This window comes from Chelonia mydas, chromosome 7, assembly GCF_015237465.2.
Source record: "Chelonia mydas isolate rCheMyd1 chromosome 7, rCheMyd1.pri.v2, whole genome shotgun sequence".
Classification (NCBI taxonomy): domain Eukaryota; kingdom Metazoa; phylum Chordata; order Testudines; family Cheloniidae; genus Chelonia; species Chelonia mydas.
This window is the reverse complement of record NC_057853.1, coordinates 19,716,089-19,735,611: the sequence shown is the minus strand read 5'-3', so window position 1 is coordinate 19,735,611 and position 19,523 is coordinate 19,716,089. Positions and strand designations below refer to the sequence as shown.

General features: G+C 45.5%; 1 protein-coding gene and 1 long non-coding RNA gene across 4 annotated transcripts in view; both read right to left on the bottom strand.

The window, feature by feature from the left end:
* The window catches only part of GRIP2 (glutamate receptor interacting protein 2), a 471,570-nt gene that overhangs the window by 277,809 nt on the left and 174,238 nt on the right, over window positions 1–19,523 (bottom strand). The gene's annotated exons all lie outside the window — the stretch shown is intronic.
* Window positions 1,564–18,946, bottom strand: LOC122466722. Its single transcript, XR_006292462.1, has 3 exons — window positions 18,599–18,946; window positions 5,309–5,531; window positions 1,564–2,333 (listed from the first exon to the last, which is right to left on the bottom strand). It is a non-coding gene; the product is annotated as an uncharacterized LOC122466722 (long non-coding RNA).

Genomic DNA, 19,523 nt, shown 5'->3' with positions numbered 1-19,523 from the left:
GAAGAACCCAGTGGTCCAATTTTATTTGGGACCAAGCATGGTAGAAGTGGGACAGACGATTCATAAAATGGGGAAGGATCCGGTGTAATGGCAGGTGCACCGTCCTCTGGCGCACCTTCAAAAGGCCTTTTTAGAGCCTGATGAAGATTTGGTTGGGCCTTGGCCCTGCCCAGAAGGGGGATTGGAAGGTTTGTGCCTGCCATTCCTGCCCCTACACCTATAAAAATCCTGCCTTGGCCAAGGAGGATATGGGCGCTGCTGTTGCAGTTGGGGCTTGAAGTGTTACCATTGGGTTGCCGGGGTGTGCATACCCAACAACTTCATAGTTCCCCGGGAGTCTTTGAGACTGTGCAGCTTGGAGTCTGCTTGCTCCGAAAATAACCCTGTGCCTTCGAATGGTAGGGATTGAGGCAGGGGTTTGCCATAGAGTCTTAATATTGCTCTGGATTGTTTTTATTATTGACAGAGCCACCCTAGATGGTCCCTCTGGCGCAAGGATGTCCACCTTGGGGTCTTCAGGCTTGACCACCTCCTCTACCTGTAACCCCATGTTACGGGCAATCCTTCGTAGAAGGTCCTGGTGGGCCCTGAGGTCAATTGGGGGAGGGCCTGAGGTTGAAGCTCCCATCACTGCCTCATCCGGGGAGGAAGATGAGGAGGCCAGAGGTGGTACAGGGTCCTCCTCCTGCCTCTCTGGCTCCCTGACCTCCTTCTGTTCAGTGTCTGGGGCCTCTGTGGCGCCCATAGCCAAGGTGGCAGTAGCCTGGCCTTGCAATGGGTCATGCCTCGGAGTTGCCTTGGTGGCGACCTGGACCTCGGCCGGCTGTGGGGCTTGTGCCAAGGTTGCCTCAGAGCCCCGCTCCCAAACCTCACTCTATACAATATATACACTAACAACTAAGAACGCTAAGGGAAGCACCTGCTAAGCAAGCGACCACAGTTCCAACAACCATCACTGGAGGTGAGAAGGAACTGAGGAGGGGCTGGGTCAGCAGGGTCATATATTGAGCGCCATGAAGGTGCCACTCCAGAGGGATCCACAGTCAACCTGATGGGAGCTGCTAAGGGAAAACTTTCTGATGACTGTGCACGCAGTGCGCACACACCTGATTGGAGTTGACATGAACAAGCACTTGAAGAAGAACAAGTTTTACTTTTTAGGGTCAAAAACTGTGTCTGTCTAAGGTATTTCCAAGGCACCCATCACTGTAATATCTAGATGTCAAATACTGACTGGCTATAAGGATAAATAATATAAATAAAATATGGCCTTCAGTGAAAAATAACATATTTCTTGGGTTCTGGTGTAGTATATTGGTTAATATTACAGACTGATGGGAATATGGAAAATTGACAGAGCTATTTCTTCCAAGGATAGTAAACTTTAATGTTGTTATACTGACACTCAGTCAGTATTTATGATCATATGGAAAATATACAAGACATGTTGGTGTAGTGGGATATAATTATCTTACTGGCATGATATTTTGAAGAGATTTTAATATATATATATATATATATATATATATATATATATATATATATATATATATAATGCCATTGTTTTCAATAGCTAGATAGTCTTGCCGTAGTTGTTGTTTTCCGAGGAAAAGTAATTTTTTTGAAAGCATGTTTCTAACTACTGGAAGCCTATGCTATGCAAATGAGAAAGATTCTTGCCCATAAATGATTCGCTCTCTGATTCTAAGGCAACCCAGATGATATAGGGATTGTTTGTTTGTTTGGCTTAAATTTACCTGGCTTTATAGGTGGAAGGATACAATAAAAAGTCCAGAGGCTGCGTTCTCCGCTTCCAGAGGGAAAGGTAACTTGGCATCATTCTATAGTGACACCTGCTGGTCTGTTAGCAGCAGCCTTAACCAGCTTTGCTCATTGTCCTGTTTGGAAGTATTCAAGTCCCTGGGGTTACTAGAAGGAAGGGGTTACCCCAGCACGTAAAGCCAGTGCATATTTGTGGAGCTTTAGTGGTGGAATGGGGAGTCTCTTTGGAAGTGTGATTCAAAGAAAACAATATGAGTTCAAGAAAGTAATGTAATGGGCCGCAGGTGAGACAAAGACCTTGATACTCCCAGCTGGCTATGCATAAAACCATTTGGAAGCAGCTCCGTTGGTACAGAAGTAAAATGAAAAAGAGGAAGAGGGCACTTGGGAGTCCTTACTGACTCTCCTAGCCCCATCTGGCTATGTATGTCATGACTCAGTGGTTTCCGAGCTGGGATACTTGGCATCACAGATCACATGGGTAGCACCTCACATGCCGAGATCAGCATCCCCACCATTTTTCACATCAATAAAAGCCAGCAGGTGTCTTTCTGTAAACATCAGGAAAAAAAACAAGACATGAACCTACTGAAAATAATCTGCTGATAGAGATCTTGGCACATTTATTGTATAAATATATCACTTAGCAATGGGTGAGAGATGAAACGTATTCCCTCAGGTGGTTGCACAGTCATGTTACATCCTTCACATTTCTTCACACTTTTCCCTTCCTATGGAAGCAAAGGCCACAAACACATGCCGTTCATATTCAGGCTTTAATCAAACATCCACTAGCTCCATTCTGATCTCATGTACAGCACTCAAGCGAGACCTTTCAGTGCAGATTCTGTGGGAATGCAAAGACTCTAGGTATAATCCCTTTTAATGCTTTCTACATATACTGCCCCTTTAATCAGAGGGTCAGGATCTCAAGGCACTTTGCAAACATTAATGATACTTCACAGAACCTCTGTGAGTTTGGCAAGTATTATATCCATTTTACAGCTCTGTAAAATGAGACCCCAAGATGTTAAGTGACTTGCCCAGGGTTACATGGCGAGTTGGAAATAAAACCTTGCTGTCCCAACTCCCAGTTCCTTATGTGAAGCATTACAGACTTCCTATATTATAAACAAGGATACATCCAACTTTTAAAGAACTGAATTTTTCCTCTCTGTCCACAGTGCTGTTCCCCCCAGAACTGTTTGACTTGGCTTGAGAGGATAGGGAGTGAAGGAAGCAATAAGTGAGTGAAACCTGAAACCAGACAATTTTTTTGAGGTTCAAAAAAAAGTTCACGTTTTCTCGCTTTTCATTTTCAAGAGCCTCTTTTAAATTTATGGTTTTGGCCAGGAACAGGCTCTGAAAGACCACAAGGAAAGTACCAAAACAAAGTTATCTTCTCATAGTTTTTGACCTAGCTGGAGCCAACATGTATCAAATTCTCAACTTGATTGCTTACATCAATAGATTTTAAGGCCAGAAGGGACCATTAGATGGTCTAGTCTGAGCTTCTGCATATCACAAGTCATTAAATTTCACTCGGTTACCCCTACATTAAACCCAATGACGTGTGTTTGGCTAAAGCATACTTTCCAGAAAGGCATCCTGTCTTGATTTGACGACATCAAGAGATGAAGAATCCACTACTTCCCTTGGTATAGTTTGTTCCAGTGTTAATCACCCTCACTGTTAGCAATGTGTGTCTTATTTTTAATTCAGATTCGGCTGGCTTCAGCTTCCACCCACTGGTTCTTGTTATGTTTTTCTCTGCTAGATGCAAGAGCCCTTTAGCACCTAGAATTTTACCCTGTGAATGCAGAACCGGTGGAAGCTTGCTAAACATGTGTGTGTGGGGGGCCACCAGCACCCAAATCGTGGCCCCACCCTCCCACCACCCATTCCTCCCGAGGTCCTGCCCTCCCACCACCCCTTCCCCTGAAGCCCCACCCCCACCCCGCCTCTTCCCCGCAAGGCTCTGCCCCCTGCTTGCTCTTCCCTCGCCCTTGTCACTCACCCTTACAGCTGGTAAAAATGAGAAGACATAGCCCTCTCACTTTTAAAACTGCTGGGCCCCCCCATTCCATCCTTCCCTGCGTGAAGATACTTATACATTGTAACCAAATCACCTGTCAGTCTTGTTTTCAATAAGCTATTCCAAAGGGGCTCAGATAAATGATTGGATAAGAATCTGGACATCAGTCTGGTTATCTGCCCTTGACATCTGAAACTCTGAAGTTCACCCATCAGTATCCAAAAAGGACTTCTCTTGTACTCAGCAGAGAGAGAGAGAGACACATACAAACACACACACACACACACACCTGCTACAGGCTAAGCTGTTAGCTAACACAAATACCTTACAAAAATAGAAATTCTCCGTTTATCCGAAAAGCTCATGACAGATCCCTAGATGTAAGATTTATCTCGACTTGAGTGAACAATTAGACAGTCCTGAGATTCTTCCTACTAAATGACCTTCCTTTCTCTCCACATAGGAATGGTTGACTTTTTTTCTATCAAAGGTCCTATTAGACTAATACCGTTCGATACAAAGTGGATGTTTTCTTGGTGTTTTAAATCATACCCTCCTCACAGCTCTGTAGCCCAGATAAATGATTTTATGCCTATAGATCATGTTAGTCACGCTTATGTGAACATTTGGCTTGTCCTCTCGGTATTTGTACATTTCATTAAAATTCTTTGATCAGAAAAAAAAAAAATTTTTAAACAACCACATATGCCTATAAGGATATGCTAGAGATCAGAACAGCCATTCTCCCAAAAGCTCTGTCCTCTGCAGTGCCATATAACTGACAGGGGCCATTACTTAGATATTTGATGAATCCAAACCACGACCTTCTCAGAGGAAAGCGTTCTCTGTACCCTTGCTGCTAATGAATACAATACCTGACCAGAACCTGTCCACTAAGTACCACTCTGACTGATAATGCATAGGATGCATTTCTTGGCTTTTCAGAATCACGCTGTTCAACAGCCTTTGCACAAAAATGCCCACCACAGAATATTTTTCCTTGATGCCATACTTTGCTTGAAGCCACACTTTCAAATTTAGGTCCCAATCCTGCAAACAGACATACACATCACTATTTGATCAAGGTTACACATGTGTTTAAGTGTTTGCAGGATTACAGACTCAGAGACAGAGCCTATATATTTAAAAAAGTATTAATATCTGCTGCCTACATTTCCAATCCAGCATCTAAACAACTATATTATTTCAAATGACTAAAAAGTGACACACTTAAGGTGCTAAAGGGCAAGATTTTCCTTCCCTGCTTTCTCAGTTTATCCATGAAAAAATGTGACTAGGGAAGGTCCACAGGAAAACTCAGTGGTGGAATGGTCAGAACAGATAATTATGATGGTAACTCTGACAGGACCTATTTTCCTAACTATTAAGGCAGAAAGCTGTGATCCCCAGTTATCACCTTTAAGCCACAAGTTCAAATCTGGGCCAGCCTGGTGGGAAAAGCTGCTAACCATCAGATGCTTCTTTGCTGACCTGTTTGATGTAAGGTTGTGGTCCTCGTTTTTAGTGCCTGTTTGTTCACAGCCCAAATCACATATAAATGCAAATATGTGGATGCTGAGAACCATCTGTCCACTCCATCTCTCTGTTCATCAGGTATATCCAATTACCAGTTATATTTCTGTATTGCCATCACAGATTTGGCATCCTTCATAGCAGTCTAAGGAGAGAGGGCTCAGAGTCAGACATGCCAAACCTGTTTAAAAAAAACACAGAAATTGGGCTTGTTTTTGGCTTAATTGGCTTGTGAGTTGCTTGTTGGCTAGTTTTTGGCTTGTAGCTTGTTGCTTCTGTTTTTTTGATCAGCTCCCAGCAAGCAGGGGAAGGGGGGCAAGCAAGGGAAAGGGAGAGAGAGTCAGCGGGCCCATCACAGTCCCAGACTGCACGCCGGGGGGATCTAGTCACATAGAGTGTTGGGGTTCTTAGGGATTGCTTTGTTTTGGCCTTGTTTTGAAATGGGATTAGCTTGATTTTTGGTTTATTGTGAAAGTCAGGGTGCTTGTTTACCACATGAAAGTTGGCAACTGTGCTCAGTTCAGTTTCCACATCCACTCTGCTCTATCTTCTCATCCATAGAGTTGGTCTCTCCAAAACAGGAGACAGAGCAGTATGAGGGGCTGTTTATATAGGAGCTGGGTGCCCCATAGATGTTCTGTGGTTGAACAGAGGACTTCAGTCTGTGGGGTTGTTCATCTTGCATATTTCATCAACAGAAAATTACCTTTACATTTTAAAGGTTGTGGCTGGTCCTGTGTGGGTGAACAAGGTGGTGACAGGGAAGAGAGGGGACAAAGGACAATCTTTATCCCCTTGCATCAGTACTCAGGGGTCAGGCACAATCCCAGCAAAAGACCTACTCCAAAGAGGATGGGGAAGGGCAGGGATGAGGTGATTGCTCTGCCCCCACTTCTGCACCACTCACTGGCCTTGCACAGGAAGGAGTGTGTGCCTGGATCCCTGGGGAGTGAACACTGCACCCTGTGGAAAGGTGGTAGAGGTCCCACTGCAGTGTGCACTCTTCCAGAGTCCCATGACGAGTTCTGGATGAACTGGACAATCCCTTGTATTACAGTAGCACTTAGAGGCCCAAAACTAAGATCAATTCTAGTTGCATCTGTCCACCTAGTGGCAATAAATATGTTCTGTCTAGTAGCACAACAAACCAAGCAGAAAACATAAGGCCCACCACAGGCCCCCCTCTCCCAGTCCCACTTTCTTTATAGTCACCAGCAGTTGTAACAAAAAAAACCCCATACATAATCAAAAGTACAGGAGAGCAATTCCACAATCCACTCTGGAGTCCTTGTAGGCTCCCTGGCCACACCCAGAAGGTTATATCATTCTGAGCTAGCCAGTTAACAAGGCCCACCTACCAAGTCAATCCTGTTGTTCAACTCTGTTGGTCCTGCAGTGGCAGCAAGATTTCCTCATATGGACCAGTTTGGCACATGGAGATATCGTTTCAGAACGGTTATTCCAGTGAACCCCAATGGGCCTCTAGACCCTATCATGGTGCCCATCACTATGGTATCTAACTGCTACTAAGGGTGTTTTCACTGAGCTGTACATCAAAGAGCCAGATTTGACACAAATAGAAACTGGCAAAGGAATTAAATGTCACAGAGTGATACACTGGGATGGCAGATTTAGCAAGTTGGAAGAAAAACATTTTCCATCTAAATGGAAAAAGTAGACTCTGAGGAGATTTGGCAACAATTCCAGGAGTTATACGATAATGTAACCTCATAAACTGATTCCAACAGCATGTAATAACTTCCTATAAATGTATACCCACCCCATTAGAAAAAGGGAAAATTGGCTTCTTTCGGATCATTTTCTCGCTCTTCTCTAATTATCGTGGGCTCTTCCTCAGGGACATAAGCCCTGGCGATGCAACTACGTTCTTTAAAACATATTGCAAGTTTGCATGATGCCTCTGCGTTAAATCCAGCCTAATTCCAGTGGGTCGTTCGCTCTCAGGGCTCTGCCCCACTCAGGAAATATTAGAAATTGTAATCAAATTAAAGTAAAATAAAAACACCTCCATTATAATTCAGAATAATCATAAATTAACAGCATAACTCTAGCAATTGCCCATCTTTCCACAGTGGAGAACTAAGGGACACTTTCAAAACTGCCCTGAAATGATAAGCACAAGGTATTTCTCATTCCCTGCAGGAGCGTGGATCTATCTTTGGATCAACAGAGTTTTTCCTTTGAAGGGTTGGGATGGGGACTACACCTTTGGGACAATCAGGCTATTTGCAGCATGCAAGATGTGGGATGACTGTTTGGGGATTAATGTGGTCCACTGCATTGTGTCCTAACGTGCACCAGAATGTTGCACTGGACATGCAGAATTTTACTATTTCCCAGGCGAGTGTGTCTCCCTTGAGCCCTGCTGTGGTTTTTAGTTCACAGTGCCATGCCTACTATTTTTACATGGAGCCAACATTGTGCATTGCCCTTTCTGCAGGAAGAACAACGTTTACTCATTCCCAGGGGTCTCTTCACAGAATATGGATGGCTTCCAAATCGTGGGTGAAATGTGCTTATGGGCCAAGATTTTCAATAACGCAGCTCCCAACATTAGGCTCCTAAATCTAGAATTAGGCCCCTAAATAAATGGCCCAAATCTCAAAAGTATCGGGCACCTGCAACTTGCACAAACCCAGATGGAGCAAAAGGCCCCAGGTGCTTATCAATTAAGGCCAGTTTTGACTCCCACAGATTCCTCAGAACTTTTGAAAAATCAGGCAATTTATTCTGGTCCTGCATATGGATTTAGGAACCTAACTTCAGGCAGCCATTTTGGAAAATCCTCGCCTACTTATACAGTGCCATAGATGAGCATTGTGCTTACCCAAACAAGAAACACTTTAGCTAGGGAACTATGAATTGCATGCCTATAATGCTACTGAGATCTTTCTGGTGCTGACATAAACCAAAAATGAAGCTTTCATCACCACACTCCACAAGAGGCCTTCAAGCCAGGCTTTCCTAAGTCATCTTTTTTACATTTGATAATGCCGTGCATGTCTCTGAATTTCATTTTCAAGTCTCCTCCAATCTCCCACTTGCTCATACTCACCCGTGTTCCATCAGATTCCCTTCCTTTCCCCTCTCATTCCATATCCCCTCTTCTTTCCCCCCGTTCTCTCTCCAGTTTAGCTTAATTCCAAATGGCCCTGTTTCAAAACTTAAACATATACAAGTAAAAAGGTGGGACCATGCCATCATGAAAACTGGTTCAGCAACTGATCGCCTACCCTGGCATGTCAGATCTTATTGTATATGACAGCTATCGCAATTTCACTCTGCTCTTCATGCACTATGGGTGTTTGCACAGAAAAACAAACAAACAAGAACAATCTGTGTGCTGGTCTAATGCAAATGAGAACTAATTAGTAGTAATGTTTTCTCTTTCTTTCCTCATATATGCTCCAAATGAGCTAAAACTAGTAATCTCAATGTGAATCTCTTTGAAATGCACTGGCAATTTCACTGTCAAATTCCTGAATTCAAACCAGGTTTGGTTCCTTTTCAGTTCAAGTTGGGATGTGGCAGGAATCTCATGAGAATGGTTCTCTTGAGGAGGAAAAAAAAAATCTCTCAAGACATGAGGTAAATTGATCCAATGACATTTCTGTCATTTGGGGCTGAAATCTCGTGAAAGTCCCCCATGAGATTTTGGTGCCATTTTACATGAACATTGATAAACCTAATCTAGATGCACGCACCAGCTGCCTCAGCCCATCTCAGATATATCCTGTATGAGCAAACAAACACTTTGCCAGTCTTTTCAGCCTGGATTTCTCCCTACATATTCAGTGTAACTTGCCTTGCTGGAGTAGACTGTCCCTGTGTCTATCAATAATCTGTCAGGGATAGTATAGGTATATTAATCCTGCCTCAGTGTGGGGGATGGATTAGATGACCTCTTGAGGTTCCTTCCAGTCCTACATGTATATGAGATTTATTAATCATAACCACTGCTTTATTCCCCCGCCCCCCAAACAACTCTGAATCTTTCTAACTCAGTGACATCAGTGACCCAGCTAAAGTGTCACAATAATAGAGAGTCAACCATCTATCATTGTGCTGACAAATAACCTGCACTCAACAAGCTTAATGCAACACTGTACCAAACAGGTCACATGTGGACTACAGAAAAAAAACCAAAGTGATATAAGACCCCTGCTCCACCATCTTCATGTAGACTGATTTTCATGTCATCAGTAGAGAAGGAGAGCAGTCACATAAATCACGGAGATTCAGAATCATTCATGGCACATGCCAGAAGAAATAGTCAGGTAATGCAAACAGAGGTTCAATCAAAGTGTCATTATACTTAAAAGTGGGATGCAAAGCAATCCCAATCTGTGCCAGCATGAGGCACACAACAGAAATAGAAATCCAGAGCACCCTGCGTAGAGTCACTAATCAGAGTCGTTTTTGTAGCTCTAGATCTCCCCACAAGAAAACAAGTCCAGTCTTGGAGCGGGACAGGTCTATCTTTGAAGAAACAATACTTCCATGAAAGATACATAAAATGCACTGTCACTATTAGAGTGATATCTGGGATTACAAAGAGACAAAGAAGGCAAATGCTAGCAGGATCAAGGTAGTCCAGCAATGAGCACATTAGAAAGGCATACATAGGTTAGAGAGAGAGATTAGATATAGGCATCCACCAATGCTCACCCACCATCCCTGCAACTTTAGGATATTAATCTTAGGGAATAGGTCCGTCTGATGTGTATAGTGTAGGTTGTGAAAGTCTATATGATAAGGCTCATTCAGGCTATGTGATGACCAGGACGAAGGAATATTTATATTGGGTAACCTTTTCAAAAGCATCTAAATCCTATTTTCAAAAGCAGTTTTGGCATTTAGGCTCTCCAGTGCCTAAGTCTGTTTTGGAAATGGTCTAGATCTAGTCTATGCTAAGGGGATTTTGCCCGTTTAACTATACCAATATATTTAAACAAACAAAACCCACCCAGTGTAGGCACAGATCAGTATAACAATGGGTGCATTCCCCAACCGACATACGCTATACCAGCAAAAACACTTTTATATAGACATAATTGCGTCTGCATTAGGGCGATCACTGCAAAAAATGACACCCCTAACTGATACAGCCATGCCAGCAAAACTTTCTAGTGTCTACCTGTCCTTAGGTTCCTAAGTCACTTAGGTGCTTTTGAAAATTTTACCCATAGTTCTCTGAGGCTGAGATTCTTAAAAATATGAGGAAAACTGTAGAGCTATCACTAAGGCAGGTAGCATACTGTACCTAAGAAAGCAACAATCATTTTACTTTATTTCTTTTCATAATATATCTTTTCAACTGAGTCCTCTAGGGCAGATGCAGATGAATGTGAAGGCATGAAAGGTTTTTCTGTGGAGTAACTGAGCTTTCTATTTATTCAGTGGTTGGGCCAAAAATCTGGAGAAGATCTCCACCTTCCCAAACCTGCAAACAGATTTCTCATTTCTGTCTTCAATGGCGAGTTTTACATCCAAACCTCTGTAAAAATAACCCAACACTCTCAGTGTGCCAGATGGTTCAGTGCTTCAGGCAGTGAGGCTAATGATCAGGAACATAACACAATACAATTTATTTTCTACATAGCATCCTTGATACAAAAGAAAAAATGGTTCTAAAGAATGAGGGACAGAGAGGTTCCGGGAAGATACCTCATGCCAGGAAGAAAGAACCCTTTTGCATTTAAATGGGTGCATTTAAAATGAAGTTGCTGGACATCTAAGGGGCTTCAAAAGCTGTGGACAAATAAGTTAAGCACCTGTGTTGGGTCATGCACCGTGACACAAGGCCTTTTGTTGGATTTGCTGGAGGAAGTCCACTGCAAATCTTAAAACCCACAAATCTCCTGCAGCATGGGCAGTGGGTGAACCACCGGCTAGGGGAGGCTAGCCGCCAGCCCTGCCTGCCCACCTGAGGACCCGCTCTCCTTCCCCTGCCGGAAGCCCCCCCGCCTCAGCCCCCAAGTGCAGGGCAGATGGGTGGTGTGCAGCCCCCCCAACAGCCTCAAGCACAGGGTGGGCAGCCCCAGCGCCTCCTCCCTTCCCCGGAGTGCCAGGCGGCACGGCTCAACACCCGGGGGCCCCCAGAGCTGGGCAGCCCCAGTCACCCCAAGTCCCGGGCACCCTAGCTCCAGCCCCACCACACTTCCCTGAAGAGGAGCAGCCTGCCTGGGCTGGGGACAAGGGGGAGGGGCAAGGGGGGATTTCAGGGAGGAGTGTGGTGGGGCCACCCCGGGCTGTTTGGGGAGGCACAGCCTCCCCCAGCCTATGCGACGTGCCACTCATGTCCTGGAGGGCTATAATAGAGCCTCACCATAACCACAGTAGTTTATTTACCACTAAAGACACACCACTGAATTATATCTAACAAGTTTCCATGCATTAAAACTGCTAATTTGCTCTTAACACAGCCATTTCATTGTCATATATAATATTACACGTCAGTGTCACAACCATAAAGTCACATGTGACAAATGGTATCCGAAGTTAACATGCAACATCATGCAAGATGATTAGCAATGAACAAATAATTGGAGCTAATGTATTCAATGATTTAGTCTTTTTAAACTGTTTTTAAACAGTTTTTAAACTGTCCCTTAGCAGTTTATGATTTTTTGGATATATTTATTATTCAAATTATTTGTGATTTTATTTTTGTGAATAATTCTTACAAACAGTATGGGACAGGAATGGGTTTTCATCTGTGTTTGCACAATACCTAAAACAATGATACCACAAACCTGACGCCTGAACTTAGTGGGAATTTTGCCATTGACTTGAGTGGAATCAAGATTTCATGCAATCAGTCATTATGACTATTCAAATTGGGCTGGCTTGTTCTGATTGAACTCATAGGTCACATGGCACTGTTTCTGTTCCTTGATTGGATAAGTCTTGGAATTATCTTTCCTGTGTGAATATTCACATCTACAAGTTCAAAATTAGAGTTTGGCAAATATTCTCTAATTATCTCTTAACATTTCCTCTTTCTGGATAAAACTGCCACTTTTACAGAGGGGTTAGCAGAGGCTAATGCACTACAGTACTTAAATGATCAAATTAGAGCCTTATTCTGGCTCATTTATGGATATCCCTAGTGTTGAAAACTCTTGCAATTTTATCACAAGTCTCACAGTATTACATCTTTTTCCTTAAGTCCCCAGCTCTTGGAGTCAAGTGATTATGTGACACCCTCGGCTTTCCTTTAAGAAAATAGTAACTTTCTAGCCGTCATGATGACAGAGCAAAGCCTAAAAATGTGAACAAACTGTGCCTTAAAGGCTTACAAAACCAAAAGTGAATTTTTTAAAAATCCCCAATGTTTTTATTTAATTTTTTTGGGGTGGGGGGGGGGAGCCAAACTCAAGTTTTGAGTAGGTGGCATTGGCCACACTGTATTCCTGTTGGGTAAAGGTTTGTTTAGTAGAATATTCCTGAAAATGAAAAGGGCTCAAACAGTCAAAGTCAAGTCAATATTGTATTTGAGCAAATGTCCTCAGAAACTCATGCTGAGATATTTATCCAGCTCTAGTGGTAATAGCAGGACACTGAGAACATTATGATAACAAAAAGGCAGCTTATTTATCAGTGTGTGTGCGGGGGGAGGAGGGGGACATGGGGGTGCCTTCAAAACAAGTGCTGAGTCCAGTCAGGTGAGACAATGTTGCTTTTATATAGCACAGTAAAACGTGCTAGGCATTTCTATACTAAGCCCCTGCCTGAAACAAGAAAGTCTATAGTACACTAGTGAATCAATACCAGTGCCATACACCCAGAAACAGCAGTTTGCAGGGGCTTAGCAATTACGTATCCAGAATGTTGATTTCAGTTAATTAATTTTTTATTGAACTTTCTTTGGTGCTCTTGAAAGCAAGGGACTAATTAGCACTAACGACACCGTCTCTCGTGCAAGGCATCTCCACGCACAGCTACTTGGTACACAGCCTTGTCATTGCGTCTCAGCCATCCCCACCCTGCTACGCTAGTTCTTGGAGTGCCCTGCTATTGCACTACACAGCCCCCACAGCATGACCAATGCACCTCCCTCTGAAACTGCCCTGGTGCCATTCCATACGCTCAGGGTCAGATGTGTGATATTCTGAGTTCGTGCTCTGATGTGGAGACATGTACAGCAAGGCTGAAATTTTCAGAAGTGGCCACTGATTGCAAGTGCCTCCCTTTTTGGGTGCCCAACTTGGCATACCATGGATGTGGTTTCCAAAAGTGCAAGGCACCTGCGATTCCATTTTGAAGCCAATGGGAGCAATAGCTGCTTGGTACTTTTGAAAACCAGTTGATCCAGTTGGATCAAGCTGGGATATCCAAACTCCCTAGCCACTTTGGCAAATATTGGGCTTGGTGATTAGCACATTTTCATTTACAGCCGGAGGGTAAAATTTTCAAAGTGACTGAGAGGACTCTTAACTTTCAATGGGACCTAGGCTCCTAAGTCACTTAGGTTCTTTTGAAATTTTTACCCTCAATCAGCATTTCAAAGCAGGTCTCTCGACATGAACTGCTAGAGCACAAAACCTTGGAACCAATCATCCCTGAAATTATCTGGGCACAATTCTGACCTTATTTACACAGCTGTAAGTCAAGAGTTTACTCCATTGAACTCACTGGAGTTACACTGATATAAAACCCCTGTGAGCAGAGGCCCTTTATTTTTAAGTGAACAATCTTGCTTGATAACATGAGGGTGACATTTTGGGCTTAAAAACAAAAAAATCTATTGCCACTGCAAGCTGCCACCTGAAAACAGCCCGAGAAGTAACAAACGATGCCTGTTGTTACTCGCAAAAGAGGGTATCACTCATTCTGATAGCATACTGTATGGATTTACCATGGATACACAGTGCATGAAAAGACCTGTACAATGCATAGCAATTTTACAGTGGATTATTAAAGGGTTTATATTTGTATATGTTTTGGCAAATTCTCTATTTCTTTATTGCTTAGTCAACAAAGAACTATTTAGCTATTAGGCAGGCCTCTTTGTTTTACGGATCCCCCAATACGTTTGACACAGAGGGAGGCTTAGGTAATGCTTTGCTATTCTGCTCTGTGCATAGAGGTTACTAAAGCTGTGGAAGACTCTGAGAGCTCCCCTTTGCATATACAGGGGCCCAATGTGACAACGTGTTAAATAGAACTCAGTCAGAGCCAGTGTCCCCCCAAAACCATGAGCCATTATTACAGCTCTGAGAGGCCTGAACTGAGATCAGCCTCATTGCGTTAGGTGCTGTGCCTGTCCCAGAGAGGTTATAATCTAAAAAGACTAAGATAGACAAAGGATAGGAGAAAAGAAGTTCTTTTTTTAATTTCCCTTTGTCCAGACACACACAGATTGAGGGACTTGCCACAGCCACACAGCAGGTCTGTGGCAGAGCCAGCAATTGAACACAGATAACTTGGTTCCCAACCCAGTTCCTTAACCTCTCTCTGGATAATGGTAGGCAGAGCTCTGTGCAGAACGAGCGTAGAGTCCTGCAGTGGAACCGGGATCCCATGAGTCCCGCAGGACCCACTGCCATAATGGCGGGAGTGAGTGGGAATGGGAATGGATACTGCAGGCAGGGGTGGGAGTGGGATTAAAAATAGTCCCGCGCAGGGCTCTGCTGGTAGGGATGAACACACCAGCTTTGAATAAAATCAGAGCAACTCTGAATCTTTGCCCGACAGTCAGATTGAAACCCACGAACTTGGTTAAGACATGAAAGATATTAGTCAGTTTCCCTGACCACCAGTATTTCCTAGTTTTGGTCACAACAGGAAGTACAAATCCATTGAAAAGAGCTAGTCTCTTAGTACTTGCAGCCTACATCACAGTTAGAAAGCACCTGATATTGTACTAGGAAACCAAATCTCAGGTTTTTCCCATCCTGATTCCTAAAAAGAAAAGTTGACATCATTCCAAGTTATTCCCTCCTCTGGGCCTCCCAGCATCTCATCATCACCAAGTCTCGCTTTCAGATGGCAAGATCCTCAGGGCTGGGGTCATTTTCAGCGTGCGTTTTGAATATTACTGAGAACATTCCTGGTGCTTAACAATACATTGAAGAATAAATTAACAAAACAACAACACTAGAAGGAAGAGGTCTGGCTATGTTTGAGTAAACATCTGACCTTTCAACTGTGGAAACATGCAAGACACACACATATACTCCTGGTTACCAGACAGGAATCCAGCTGGATCCCGTTTTAGTCTCTGGCCCCCAGTCTGCCATGTACTGAGCTGGTTCTAATGCTTCTGATGATGGCTAGCAGCAAGCAGAGGGCATGTGGGAGGAGAGCACAAAGAAATCCCTCTGAAATCTAGATCATTATTGCTGTTTTGCCCTATTTACCACTAAATACATTTCTTCTGGCTGCCCTTCAGCAAACAATATGACTCATGTCTGACAGGTAAACTCCAAATTCTGCTTTACAAAATGCTTTAAGCAATTGCAAGGGTGCTGAGGGTGGAAGAAATATATTTCCTTCTCTCTGATAAAACCATCACTCTCTCATGACAGATAGTTGCTGTTTCCCAAACTCTTCTCCTGCAACAGATTAAGGAAGCACATCAGGAATCAAAGTCAGGTGCCAGAGATACTGCCGGCGCTGGGAGGGATCCCATAACACACACCATCCCAAACAAATTGGAGAGTGATGACACCAAATCAGGTAAGGTCAAATGAACAACCCCAATCAGAGGCTGAGACCTTCCCTGGGTTCCACAAAGAGTGTGTGTGTGTGTGTGTGTGTGTGTGTGTGTGTGTTCGCTCACACGGGGCAGCGAGTTATATCTCCACATGGTGCCTTGGCACCAGCAATATTCAGAGCCCAGGGGCCCAGCTCCACCAATGTTTGGGGCCGGGTGTCCCCCCCACCCCCGGCCCCACCTGCCACCCTCCCGCGCCTCCCCCGAGTGTCCCCCAGCCCCTCTTGCTGCCCCCGCGCGCCTCGGAGCAGAGGATCCCGCCTCCGCCTTTTCCGTGCAGCTCCATGCTGCCTCCCTGCCGCAACTGCTGCCGCAGGGTCCTAGTGCCCCCCTCTCCACTGCCAGGGCAGACTGAGCTTGCTCTTCCACCTCAGACCTTTCCCTTTTCTGGTGGGACCCTCCACCAGCACAGGCCCCCCCCCCGCAGTCACTACTCCTGCCCCATGCTGGGCAAGGAGGCAGCCCCATCCCTCACCCCCAGTGAGGCTACAGTCAGGGGCAGTAGGAGGGGAGGCGGCGCACGCAGCACCCCCGCCCCACCCACCACGGGGGAGGTGAGGGAGATTCCTGGACCTGAGAGGGGCCCTAGAAGCACATGCAGTGACAGTGGTGGGGGTGAATGTGCTGCTGGGCGGGGCAAGGGGGCTCCTCCCCCAGAGCTCGCTGCTGCTGGCACGGAAAGGGCTGGGGGGAGTCCTCCTCTCTGGCCCCTGTCCTGGAGCAGCCTGCCTGCACCCCAAACTCATCCCCAGCCCTGCCCCACCCCAGAGCTTTCACCCCCCCCACACACCCTCAACCCTCTACCCTAGCCCTGAGCCCCTCCAACACCTTATCCCCAGTCCCAGCCAGAGCCCTCATCCCCCCACACCCTAACCCTCTGCCCGAACCCTGGGCCCCTCCAGCACCCCAAACACCTTATCCCCAGTCCCAGCCAGAGCCCTCATCCCCCCACACCCTAACCCTCTGCCCGAACCCTGGGCCCCTCCAGCACCCCAAACACCTTATCCCCAGTCCCAGCCAGAGCCCTCATCCCCCCACACCCTAACCCTCTGCCCGAACCCTGGGCCCCTCCAGCACCCCAAACACCTTATCCCCAGTCCCAGCCAGAGCCCTTATCCCCCTGCACTCCAACCCTCTGCCCCAGCCCTGAGCCTAACACCCCAAACCCCCAGCCCCAGACAGAGCCCTCACCGCCTACACCCCTACTCTTGCCCTGAGCCCCTCCCACACCCTAAATCCCTCATCTGCAGCCACACCCCACAGCCCACACCCCTCACCCCTGCACTCCTCCCATCCCCAAACTCCCTCCCAGAGCCTGCACCCCAATCCCCTACTCCAGCCTAGAGCCTGCATCCCAGACCTCCTCTCCCACCCAAACTCCCTCCCAGAGCCTTGGGCAGGTGGGGGGGCGGAGTTCGGGCAGGGGCAGATTCTGGCACCACCAAAAATTATACAAACCTGATGCCCCACACAGGCCTGACTAACCAGGCAGGACTGAGCACCAAAGACCAAGGCAGAGCCTCAGAGGGAATCCAGAAAATGATAAAAACAGCCATCAGGTTGCCGGAAGCAGCACATGCCTCTGAAGAGAGAATGCTAAAGAGCTGGGTTATAACTCAGGTTGGGAGTTTTCAGGGCAGAGCTCCAGTTACACACAAAGCATTTTTCTTTGTTTTCTTCTTATTGCAACCCAACACGCCCTGGGCCTCCAGCTTGAAATCTTAAGGACTGTTCTGTCACTGCTGAAGCAGCTTATATCCCTTGTCCCAGACGCTAGCACGCACTCCCAGAATCCCCACTTCTCAACTCCTTGCCCAACCTCTGCCCTTCAGCTCTGGGTTTGAGCTGGCACCAAAACAAACTGCAAGAACGGCTGGTTCTCATGGGATCTGCAGCCCAGTCAGAAGCAGATATGGGAAACCTTGGAGTAGGCGCATGTTACAGACCCAAGAGCAGCTCTGGACAGTTGGAGATGGGCAGTGGTTAAAGCAGATTGAAACAGGAGGGAGAAGCCAAGCCAACCAAGAATGATGAGGAAAGCAGGGGAGCTCCCTTCTACTTTTAGCAAAGATGGGAAAGCTGTGCCCAACCTCTCCCTGGCTCCCGCTCCCATTAACCCCTGGAGAACACTTAGCACCCAAACTTTTAGACACTTTTCTGAACTGAACCTGAACTCCAAACCTTTTGAAGTTCACTCCCGCTAGTGTCAACAAAGCAAGGGATTTCACTGAAGGCAAAGTCTGTCTGACAGCGTCTTATACCAGACACAAAACCACTAACTAAATGCATACATCTGGGAAAATGCCTCCCCTCAAAACTGAGACTTGCATTTGGATTTAAGAGGACACTCCCAAACCAGAAACTTAGGTGTCACTGTGACTTACTCAGTAGCACCCTCTCCTGAGGTGCAGTTGTGGGTTCAAATCCCCCAGTCCCACATAAAGCCCATGCAGTGCTGACCCCGTTGTGCAGAACTAAAGGCATGGTGTAAACACCCTACTTCCTACCTTTGCTGAAATCAATCCGAAGCCAGTAGCTGCCTTCAAATCTTGCATATTCAGGGGTTGCTCTAGGTTTGGCAGAGGGAAGCCAATATGCTCTGAGGTCCCTTAATGCTGCAGAAACTCTGAAGGTGCAAGATTTCACTACAGAAGCTGACCAAAGCTCTAGAGAGAAAGTGTGCCAGAACTAAGACAACTCTTCCCTTCCCACACTGGGGTTGACAATAGGCAGGCAGAAAAGCGAGAAGGATCTGTGTGGGAGAACAGAGAAAGGCCTTCAAAGTTTCAGACCCATCCGACCTTTTGAGGCCTTGCCCAAACTGAACCACCTTTCCTTTTGTTGTTCACCACCCATACCCTAATGAGCTTACCTGCCTCGCAGCAGAAACACTGCCAGCTAAAATAGCATCCACGACGTCACTCTTCACAAATGGAGACAGCTCTGTTAACACACTTGTTTAGAAAAGCAATGAAAATCTGTGTTGGTTGTCATTACCATTCCATTTACCCCATGTGCAGAATGTTAGGCTGGATGGTTTACTCAGCAGCATATGATTATGTGATTGCTCAGATGCAAGGTGGGTGGAGGAAACAAGAGCTCGGGAGGAGAGAAAGGAGGTAAAATAACTTGTATTTTCCCCAATACCTTTTGGGCAGAAACTCACGGAAGTTTAACTCACATTCCTTCAAGCAATCGTAACCCATAAACATAATGCAATATAAAGTACAAAGGATGATCTTTGGGGAAAGATTCGAAGGAGAAAGCGACTCTGTGCCTGGTGAGAGAAGCATTCCAGACAGTTTACTGTCAGAAGCATTGCTGCTCCACAGTCTATCTATTTACAGACACCTGAGGGACACATCCTCATCTGGTATAAATCAGTGTAATTCTACTGACTTCAGGGATGAGACATCAATTTACACTGGCTGA